We start from the raw sequence: 10916 nt of genomic DNA, 5'->3' as shown, positions 1-10916 counted from the left end.
AAGCCAGGCTCCCTGGCTCTGAAATCCCTGTTTCCAGTCATTCCACTGCCCCGTTGCTCCCTCCCTAGAGCTGGAGCCCCATTCCCATTCTCTCATGGGCCCCCTCACGTCCTATGCCAGGGAGGTGTCTTTGTGCTCATGTACATAAGATAAAAGTGAGGCACGGAGAGGGCAAGTGACTTGCCCAAGGTCACACAGCCACATGTGATGCCAACTCAAGTCTGCCCAATTCCAAAGCCTGTGCCTTAGACCAGCGCTGCCCAAGAGAACTCTCTATGGTGATGGAATTGTCTATATCTGCAATGTCCACGACAATATTATTCAACAAAAGTGGCTACTGAGCCCTTGAAATGGAGATAGTGTAACTGAGGAACTGAATTTTTATTTTATTTACTTTTAATCAATTTTAATTTTAATTTATACGCCCACCTGTGGCTAGTGGCTATTATACCGGACAGTGCAACTCAAACTCCTAATTGTTAAAAAAAAATAATAATAACAAATCCCCCAGCATCCATATGTGTACATTACTGACTCTGTGGTAGTTCTGGGGTCCTTGCCCTGGTCTATCCAAGGGTCCAGATTTGCTCAGAAGCCCCTTATATGGAACCAGCTCCTTTCCCACCTGAGGGATCCTGTTCTACCACCTCCCTCCTCCCATTGCCCTCCACTGTAAAGGAGAGGTTAGTCATTTCCTGCCTGGGTGGTGATGGAGGGAGCCGGTTCCTGCAGCTCCTAGTCTATCGGGGTCTCAGAGATGACACTGTAGCCAGCACTTGGCCACCAGCTAGAGTCCAGCTGTCCTCTGGTCAAGGCTGCAGCAATACCCCTTGCCCTTTGGAATAGCCGAGAATCATTATGACGTTCCCCCCCCACTAAAAATAAACTGCGCAAATTTTCTCAAAGAGATCTCCTGACCACCCCGGTTATAAATTCAGTCCCCTGGTTGAATTTGCCCGTAGCACTGTTCTGCTTTATAGTACTTAGCACGTTGTGTCATTAAATATTTATTGGTGTGATTATTTAACATTTATCTCATCTATTAGACTGTCAGCTCCGTGGTAGCCAGACCTGTATCTGTTACACAGTAGGTGCTCAATAAGTGTTTGTTGAATGAATGAATGAATGAATCAGAGGCTAAAACCACACCACTAGGAAAACTCAAAGGCTCAGAAATGAAAGCATCGATTGAGTCCCAAACACTCCCCCAAGTTGGAGTTTAACAGGAATAACCTGACTCACACACCTCTCATTCTCTCTGTGTGTCAGAAAAACAGGGTCGGGCATCCTGAGGCCCCTTCCCTAACCCGACATGGAGGGTAAATAATCATCTGGCTGCAGCAGAATAGCCCAATCTCGTCGGCAACTATGGTAGAGATTACCCTCAGAGACCCACACTCTCCTCCCTCCATAATAACGGAATCCTCAATTTTAACTGGGCACACGATGTCCAAGGGGAAAGGAAAACTACATTGGCAGTAAAATGTGAGAAGTGTTACGTGTGACTTGCAGAACATGTCCTGAAGGTGAGGGAGAATCCTTTCCTATTGGCAGGAATGGGAATGTGATGGCTGGAACCAAGCAGACGTATTGGATCATGAGGCAACCGTCTCATGTGGAGGAGAAAAGGTGGCAAGTGAGGGGTGCGCTGAACCCAGCTTGTGCCAGCTCACGAGAGCTCATTGTGTACATCTCTTCCTAACTCCACATTCAACGACGACACACTGGTAGCCTGAAATCAATTGTGGTAGTGGTATTTACACCGAGGAAATAGGAAAATACTACAAGTTGGATTTGTTTTTTTTTCAGAGAGCTGATTTACCAACACACCACTGAAAAATGGATGCCTGGAGATTCTGTGAAGCCATCCAGCTAGCCCTGTCTTAAATACCTCTGGAATTCCTATTACATGAAAGAAGAAACAAACGTCTATTTGCTGAAGCCACTCTTGTTTTACTTCTACTGTTCCTTACAACCCAGTTGACTCCTGATGGATATATCTAACCCTGAAATTTAAGCCGTAAAGTCAAAGATCTAAATGCCACTTGGCAGAACAAAGGTTGAATGGCCAGGAGGGAGCCTGTGACCACATACAGTCTTGAATGAATTGGGCCACAGTGAAAGCGTGAGTAACAAGGAAAATAATATGCCAACATCCCATGGTGGGGGCAGGGGGGTAGGGACGCAGCTATCAGAAACATGAAAGAACTGAAAATCCCACAGCTGTTCTGGTTATTCTGTGGCTATGTAGACATCACATGTTTTGTATCCAGATAAAAGAAAAACCGAAACTTTCCTTCTCTGCGCAGGCATTCTCTCCCTCCCAGGCAGCCATATCTGCCATGATGTGCTTACTGACCACAGGCAGAAGCAAAGAAGGAAGAATAGTCCTGACGTGGGGTGGAAGGAGAGGGCAGAGAGAAAGCTGAACTGTCTTCAGATTAGGGGAGACTCAGGGAGGAGAGGATGCTGATGAGACAAGCTGATCTCCAAGATGTGTCCCGAACTCAAAGCGCATCCTCTCAACCTGGTCCTCTCCCAGGTGTTCCCCCATCTCAATGGAATATAAGCTTGGTAGGGACCCAAAATCACAGAGGCTTAAACAAGATAGAAGTTGGTTTCTCTCTTATGTAACAGTCTCAGTGGAAGCAGTCCAGGAACGGTACAGACGTTGCGCTTGGTGCGGTCATCTAGGGACCCAGGCTTCTTTACCCTGTGGTCTTGCCATCCTTAGAGCGTTACACGATCAAGATGGCGCACCACCAAGTCCCCATTCCAGCCAGCAGGGAGTGGCAATGAGGCCCTGCATGGTTTATTACCTGCTCACATCTCTAGTCTCACCTTGCTCCATGCTCCCCCTCTCCAGCTGCACTGACTTTAGTCAGGGTTGGCTAACTGCTGTAAAAAATATCTCCAAAATGTCAGTGGTTTGACCCAGTAAAAGTGTATTACTCACTCATGTCGAAGTCCAGTGCAGGTCACTGGGGAGATTCCTCCCCATGCAGTCATTCAAGGGCCCACGCTCCCTCTAGCCTGTGTCTTGGCCCTGCTCTGGGTCATGTGACGACATGTAATATGAGAGATTCTGAGAAATGTAATTTCACTGAGTTCCTAGAAATAAGAGGAAATGCGTTTAGGGAACAGCTAGCCAGTCTCCCTCACTCTTTTGTACTTAATGCAGTTCTCTCCTGCCCCAGGTCATTTGCACATGCTGTTTTCTCTGCCTGGAATACTTTACTCTCCTCTAGTTACCCAGTTAATTCCTAGTCATTTAAAAATCCCAACTCAGTCACCACCTGCCTGGATTTCACTCCCCCCCAAGCTGCACACACCCAGGAAACCTCTCCTCAATAGCCATCAAAAGTTGCCAATGTAGGGACTTCCCTGGTGGTCCAGTGGTTAAGACTCTGCCCTTCCACTGCAGGGGGTGCAGGTTTGATTCCTGGTCAGGGAACTAAGATCCCGCACGCCATGCAGTGTGGCCAAAAAAAAAAAAAAAAATTGCCAATTTATAAGTATCTGGGTGATATTTTGACAGTATGTCTGCCCAATCAAGATTGAGTCCCGGGCTTCCCTGTTGGCAGAGTGGTTAAGAATCCACCTGCCAATGCAGGGGACATGGGTTCGAGCCCTGGTCCGGGAAGATCCCACATGACGCAGAGCAACTAAGCCTGTGCACCACAACTACTGAGCCTACGCTCTACAGCCCGCGAGCCACAACTAGGCCTGCGCGCCTAGAGCCCGCGCTCCACCAGTGAGAAACCTGCGCACCGCAACGAAGAGATGCCCTCACTCACCGCAACTAAAGACCACGCGCAGCAACAAAGACCCAACGCAGCCGAAAATAAATAAATAAAACAAATAAATTTATTAAAAAAAAAAAAAAAAGATTGAGTCCCAAAGGGCAGGAACTGTATCTCCCTTTGCTCAACGTCTTATCCCCTGAACCTACAATAATGCCAGTCCATGATGGGCACTCAATAAACGCTTGCTAAATGAATACATGAATGAATAGAAGAAAGAAAGTTCAATACTTTTTGAGCCCCAAAAGTTCTGCAGCGTCGAGTAAAGCACTAACCTAGCTCTTTTCTGTTCTCATGGGGTGAGCCAAGGCCTCCAGGATCTAAGGCAAGGTGAATAAACAAAGGCAAATGCACAAGGGATTTCTAGCTATAACCTCTGGCCGTAATTTCTCTCCCCAACTCTTATTTTTCACATCCAATTTGCCAGCGGTGACAAAAACATTTCTTCTCAACTACCATTTTTGATAGACTGGCAGTGGGTCCTCAAAGATCGGTATTAAGAATTCTGGGGACCTACCCATTCTCCCCAGGAGAAAGTGCCTGTATAGATTATTGATTGCTGGCATGCTACCGAGGAAGGAGTGCCTGCATCGATTGCTGATGTCTGCTGGCAGGCTCCCCAGGGAGGAGTGCCTGCATCGATTGCTGATGTCTGCTGAGAGCTTGGACAAGAGGGTGGTGTCAGCAGCCCCATATCTGCTTCCCCTGCTCATCAGCCAGGTGTCACGGTCTCTCTACTCCCCGCTAGGGATCTAAAGAATTTTAGGCCTACTCAAAGTATACTGTGATTCACAATTACAGAGGCACAGCAAGATTCCTAGGCTATTTTAACAATGAATGAATGCCTCGTTCATTCATTCAAAAAATATGTATTGAGCAACTTCTACGTGGCAGGCTCATGCTAGATGCCGGCAACACTGCCAGGAACAAGACAGACTTGGGCTCTGCCTTCCCAGTTTACAGATTTGATCTCCAAAATCCAGCCCATTCCTCGCCCACGTCCTCAGCCCTTCACCCCTTCCCACCCACCCACAGCACAGTCAAAAGCAGTTTCCTCTTTCAAACATACTCAAAGGCTCTTCCTCAAGCTCTCTCAGGCTCACTCTATCTCTATCTCCATATCGCTCTCTTATAAACACACAGACACACACACACACACACACACACAAGCTAATGAGTAAGTTTTCTCTAAATTCCAGTATTTACAGAAAACATAATGGTATATACTGGAGCAGGAAAGAGGAATAAAGGACATATAACAATCAGAGATCAAATAATCACTAAAGTCATTCATTCAACACGCCTTCCTCCAGCAACTGGTCTGTGTGGAGTCCTGTGCTGGGCAGTACTGGGGACCCAGAGGGGACCATCACAGCCACACCCCTGCCCTCCCAGGGTTCACAGTCCAGTGGGGGAGACAGAACCATCCCCAGATAGTGACAACCCGGAGTAGTGAGGGCTGGGACATGGGAGCCCTGAGAGGGCTTCTGATCCAGCCTGGGGGTCCAAGAGGTCATTCTGTGGGAGGGGTCAGCTGTACTGGAGAAGACATTAAGATAATTAACAACAAGAGCAGCCATATATGAAGGTGATATTTATCAGACATTGTACTAAAGGGCTTTAATGCATCATTTTCATTTATTTCCCCAAACCCTGGAAAGTAGATGCTATTATTAGCTCCATTTTACAGATGAGGACGTCGAATTGTCACTGCCTAGCTGTGAGTTGCACAGCCCTGGGTTCTGCCTCCCTGGAACGTACAGCCCGGTGGATGACAGATCTATCCCTAAAGTGACAACTCACAATGGGCAGGCCTGGGACAGCAGAGCTCAGGGGGCTCGGGGTGACTTGAGGAGGGATTGCCCAGCCTGGGGAGTGTGGGAAGGCTTCCTGGAAGAGGGGATGACTCACCTGTGACCTGAAGTGGGAGCCATTAGCTAGTGAAGAACAGAGGGAAAGTGTTCTGGCCTGAAGGTGAGCAAACATGGTTTGTTTAGAAGGATTACAAGGGTTTCCGTCTGGCTGACGTTTAAAGGGGGAGAGGAAGAGACTTCCGCCAGGGGCCAGGTCATGCAGGAACTAGTAAACTAGGCTCTAGAACCTGGACTCTTTGCCTCAAAGGGTGTGGCTCTGATGCGTCATCAGTGGGTAGAAGTAGTGAGTCATCAGTGGGTAGAAAGGGGAGGGGGCTGGGAGGGGGCAGGCAGGTCTCATCTCCTTCCGTGGGTAGTGAGAGGACTTCGGGAACTGGAAGGGGAGAATGCAGGGGAACAGCCATTGTGAGGCACCAGTACATCCCGAATGGATGTGAGGCTCGGGGGGCTGGTGGGAGGTGAGAGGGAGGACGTGCCTGCTCTGGTAGCTCTTGGGGGAGGACGGGAAGGTGGCTGTTATTTGGGGGTTTCTTTGCCGGCTTTTTCCTGCCTGGCCTCAGAGTATAGAAGATGAAAGCTCTGCCCTCTCCAACCCCACCACCCCATCCTCTGTCCCACACTGCAACGAGGGCAGGACAACAGGGCTTGTCATTGCTGTTTTCCACGTGAGGAACATGAGATTTTTCTGCCACGAGGTCCTCGCCCTGCATAAAACTCGATGACTCTCTGCTGCCCATGGCAGTCGTTCCTAACCAGGGTGCATGGCGAGGTAATACAGGGTGGTCTCCCAAGCCCCAGGACGCCAGTAATAACAGCTGCCATTTGTCGAGCAGCAAAATAAATAACCTTTCTAGCCATATAATTTATTTCTAAATAACCTATTTAACCATCACCACAGGTTTTTATGATCCCTTATTTTCCAGATGAGAAAAAGGAGGCAAGAGAATCAATATAGGTTGCTTAGCGTCACCAGCTATTAGTTGGTGAAGATGGAATTGGAACCAAAGGAGTCACACTCAGGAGCCCCAACCCCTACCCCACTGTTCCCAGCCTCCATCTCTCTCCCCCCTCCCCCTCCCCCTCTCCCCTCCCCCTCTCCCCCTCCCCCTCCCCTTTCTCCCCGCCCCATTCTGCCTCCTGCCCACCCTCCCTCGCTCCCTCCCTCCCTCCCTCCCTCTCTTTCTCTCCCCACCCTCCCAGCCAGCCTCCAGGTTCCTACATCAAATCCTTTGGGACAAAACTTCACATCTGAAATTTTATTTTTTATTTTTGGCTGCATTGGGTCTTCGTTGCTGCACACGGGCTTTATCTAGTTGCAGCGAGCAGGGGCTACTCTTCGTTGTGGTGCACGGGCTTCTCAACGCGGTGGCTTCTCTTGCGGAGCATGGGCTTCCGTAGTTGTGGCACGCAGGCCCTAGAGCGCAGGCTCAGTAGCTGTGGTGCCCAGGCTTAGTTGCTCCTTGGCATGTGGGATCTTCCCAGCCCAGGGATCGAACCCACGTCCCCTGCATTGGCAGGCAGATTCTTCACCACTGCGCCACCAGGGAAGTCCCCACATCTGAAATTTTAAAAGCTTCAGTTCACTACCGTGTGCGTCCATGGGTAGGTGACACTGGCTGGCAAGAGTAGGGGATGACAATTTGTCAATATCCTCCAATACCACAAGTGCACATGCCCTCTGACCCAGCAAATCAGCTTCTAGGAACCTATGGAACTGATACAGTCACACGCATGGGAAATGGCGTGGACACGGTTACTCTGGGCAGGATAGTCTGCAAATGCAAAGAGTTGGAAACACCCGAAAGGCCCATCCACTGAGGACAGGTTCAAAGTTTATGGCGTGTTCATGCAATGGAACGCTGTACAGCTGTGAATGAATGAACAAATGAACCAATGAATGAATAAATGAATGAGGCAGCTTGCTATGTGCTTGTGTAGAAAGACATAAAAGTAGGTAAAAAGCATGAGGAGGCAGAACAATGCTACTATTTATTTTTTTCTATGTGGGAGGGAAGAATAAGGAAATATATTCATATTTGCTTGATTATACAAGCTTCCAGGTGATTCTTTTGGATGCGGAAGTTGGAAAACCATGGCATCCGTGGGATGAAATCCAAGGAACTATAACAGACCCATTGAAGATATCCATTCATTTATTTTAAAAAAATTTTTTATACAGCAGGTTCTTATTAGTTATCTATTTTACACATATTAGTGTATATATGTCAATCCCCGTCTCCCAGTTCATCCCACCACCCCCCCACGCTTTCCCCCCTTGGTGTCCATACGTTTGTTCTCTGCATCTGTGTCTCAATTTCTGCCCTACAAACTGGTTCTTCTGTACCATTTTTCTAGGTTCCACATATATGCGTTAATATATGATATTTGTTTTTCTCTTTCTGACTTACTTCACTCTGTATGACAGTTTCTAGATCCATCCACGTCTCTACAAATGACCTAATTTCATTCCTTTTTATGGCTGAGTAATAATATTCCATTGTATACATGTACCACATCTTCTTTATCCATTCATCTGTCGATGGGCATTTAGATTGCTTCCATGTCCTGACTGTTGTAAATAGTGCTGCAATGAACACTGGGGTGCACGTGTCTTTTTGAATTATGGTTTTCTCTGGGTATATGCCCAGGAGTGGGATTGCTGGGTCATATGGTAATTCTATTTTTAGTTTTTTAAGGAACCTCCATATTGTTCTCCACAGTGGCTGTATCAATTTACATTACCACCAATAGTGCAAGAGGGTTCCCTTTTCTCCACACCCTCTCCAGCATTTGTTGTTTGTAGATTTTCTGATGATGCCCATTCTAACTGGTGTGAGGTGATACCTCATTGTAGTTTTGATTTGCATTTCTCTAATAATTAGTGATGTTGAGCATCTTTTCATGTGCTTGGTGGCCATCTGTATGTCTTCTTTGGAGAAATGTCTACTTAGGTCTTCTGCCCATTTTTGGATTGGGTTGTTTGTTTTTTTAATATTGAGCTGCATGAGCTGTTTATATATTTTGGAGATTAATCCTTTGTCCGTTGGTTCGTTTGCAAATATTTTCTCCCATTCTGAGGGTTGTCTTTTCGTCTTGTTTGTAGTTTCCTTTGCTTTGCAAAAGCTTTTAAGTTTCATGAGGTCCCATTTGTTTATTTTTGTTTTTATTTCCATGACTCTAGAAGGTGGATCAAAAAAGATCTTGCTGTGATTTATGTCAAAGAGTACTCTTCCTATGTTTTCCTCTAAGAGTTGTATAGTGTCCGGTCATACACTTAGGTCCCTAATCCATTTTGAGTTTATTTTTGTGTATGGTGTTAGGGAGTGTTCTAATTTCATTCTTTTACAGGTAGCTGTCCAGTTCTCCCAGCACCACTTATTGAAGAGGTTGTCTTTTCTCCATTGTATATCCTTGCCTCCTTTGTCATAGATTAGTTGACCATAGGTGCGTGGGTTTATCTCTGGGCTTTCTATCCTGTCCCATTGATCTACATTTCTATTTTTGTGCCAGTACCATATTGTCTTGATTACTGTAGCTTTGTAGTATAGTCTGAAGTCCAGGAGCCTGATTCCTCCAGCTCCGTTTTTTTCCCTCAGGACCACTTGGCTATTTGGGATCTTTTGTGTCTCCATACAAATTTTAAGATTTTTTTGTTCTAGTTCTGTAAAAAATGCCATTGGTAATTTGATAGGGATTGCATTGAATCTGTAGATTGCTTTGGGTAGTATAGTCATTTTCACAATATTGATTCTTCCAATCCAAGAACATGGTCTATTTCTCCACCTGTTTGTATCATCTTTAATTTCTTTCATCAGTGTCTTACAGTTTTCTGCATACAGGTCTTTTGTCTCCCTAGGTAGGTTTATTCCTAGGTATTTTATTCTTTTTGTTGCAATGGTAAATGGGAGTGTTTCCTTAATTTCTCTTTCAGATTTTTCATCATTAGTGTATAGGAATGCAAGAGATTTCTGTGCATTAATTTTGTATCCTGCAACTTTACCAAATTCATTGATTAGCTCTAGTAGTTTTCTGGTGGCATCTTTAGGATTCTCTATGTATAGTATCATGTCATCTGCAAACAGTGACAGTTTTACTTCTTCTTTTCCAAGTTGTATTCCTTTTATTTCTTTTTTTTCTCTGATCGCCGTGGCTAGGACTTCCAAAACTATGTTGAATAATAGTGGTGAGAGTGGACATCCTTGTCTTGTTCCTGATCTTAGAGGAAATGCTTTCAGTTTTTCACCTTTGAGAATGATGTTTCCTGTGGGTTTGTTGTATATGGCCTTTATTGTGTTGAGGTAGGTTCCCTCTATGTCCACTTCCTGGAGAGTTTTTATCATAAATGCATGTTGAACTTTGTCAAAAGCTTTTTCTGCATCTATTGAGATAATCATATGCTTTTTCTTCTTCAGTTTGTTAATATGGTGTATAACATTGATGGATTTGCATATATTGAAGAATCCTTGCATCCCTGGGATAAATCCCACTTGATCATGTTGTATGATCCGTTTAATGTGTTGTTGGATTCTGTTTGCTAGTATTTTGTTGAGGAGTTTTACATCTATATTCATCAGTGATATTGGTCTGTAATTTTGTTTTTTTGTAGTATCTTTGTCTGGTTTTGGTATCAGGGTGATGGTGGCCTCATAGAATGAGTTTGGGAGTGTTCCTTCCTCTGCAATTTTTTGGAAGAGTTTGAGAAGGATGGGTGTTAGCTCTTCTCTAAATGTTTGATAGAATTCACCTGTGAAGCCATCTGGTCCTGGACTTTTGTTTGTTGGAAGATTTTTAATCACAGTTTCAATTTCATTACTTGTGATTGGTCTGTTCATATTTTCTATTTCTTCCTGGTTCAGTCTTGGAAGGTTATACCTTTCTAAGAATTTGTCCATTTCTTCCAGGTTGTCCATTTTATTGGCATAGAGTTGCTTGTAGTAGTCTCTTAGGATGCTTTGTGTTTCTGCGGTGTCTGTTGTAAATTCTCCTTTTTCATTTCTGATTTTATTGATTTGAGTCCTCTCCCTCTTTTTCTTGATGAGTCTGGCTAATAGTTTATCAATTTTGTTTATCTTCTCAGAGAACCAGCTTTTAGTTTTATTGATCTTTGCTATTGTTTTCTTTGTTTCTATCTCATTTATTTCTGCTCTGATCTTTATGATTTCTTTCCTTCTACTAACTTTGGGTTTTGTTTGCTCTTCTTTCTCTAGTTCTTTTAGGTGTAAGGTTAGATTGTTTATTT

Source organism: Balaenoptera physalus (assembly GCF_965194825.1).
Source record: "Balaenoptera physalus genome assembly, chromosome: 19".
Classification (NCBI taxonomy): domain Eukaryota; kingdom Metazoa; phylum Chordata; class Mammalia; order Artiodactyla; family Balaenopteridae; genus Balaenoptera; species Balaenoptera physalus.
The sequence above is the reverse complement of the archived record's forward strand: the minus strand, read 5'-3'. Positions refer to the sequence as shown.